The sequence below is a fragment of the Rhinoderma darwinii genome, chromosome 2 (assembly GCF_050947455.1).
Source record: "Rhinoderma darwinii isolate aRhiDar2 chromosome 2, aRhiDar2.hap1, whole genome shotgun sequence".
Taxonomy (NCBI): Eukaryota; Metazoa; Chordata; class Amphibia; order Anura; family Rhinodermatidae; genus Rhinoderma; species Rhinoderma darwinii.
Genome location: NC_134688.1, coordinates 252,404,656 through 252,405,287, shown reverse-complemented (window position 1 = coordinate 252,405,287; position 632 = coordinate 252,404,656).

The window sequence follows — 632 nt, the reverse complement described above, 5'->3', positions numbered from 1 at the left end:
CACATGTGACTGCTTCAGCCTGTGATTGGCTGCAGCGATCACATGGGATGAAACGTCATCCCAGGAAGCCGGCCTGGTGGAAGAAACACAGAATTCTGGGTAAGTATAAGTTTATTTTTTTCTGTGTTGCAAGCGTGTTTCTCAAACTTCCCTTGAAGTTTCTGCTTCGCACCTTCCTTGCACCTTTCTCCCAAACCCAACTAAATTTTGTTCAGTTTGTAATACCCAAAGTAAAGTGGCAGGCACTTTTGGTGGAAATGTGACTGCTATTTATAGGGACAATGGACTGCTAAGTGGAAACTGGATAGAACTTTTGGGGGCACTGAAAAAAGATATTTAAAAAATTTGCACACATACTGTATAACTACCCTATGCCCAAGTGCCCGTTCCACAGCTTACTTACGCAGTACAGGTTGATCTGTTGTTTCTTCCTGTACTGCTAGGTATACAGCACTACTTGACTCTGTAAGAGTCAGATTGATAGCCCCTTGCAGTCACATGATTGCTGATGTTCCAACACGAATAGGGGGGAGGCAAGGGGCTGGGTTAGTAAGTGAACAGAGTACTAATGCTAGCCCCTTGCGGTCTCATAGTCAGCTAATATACAGTACATTGCATACTAGCGCATGCGC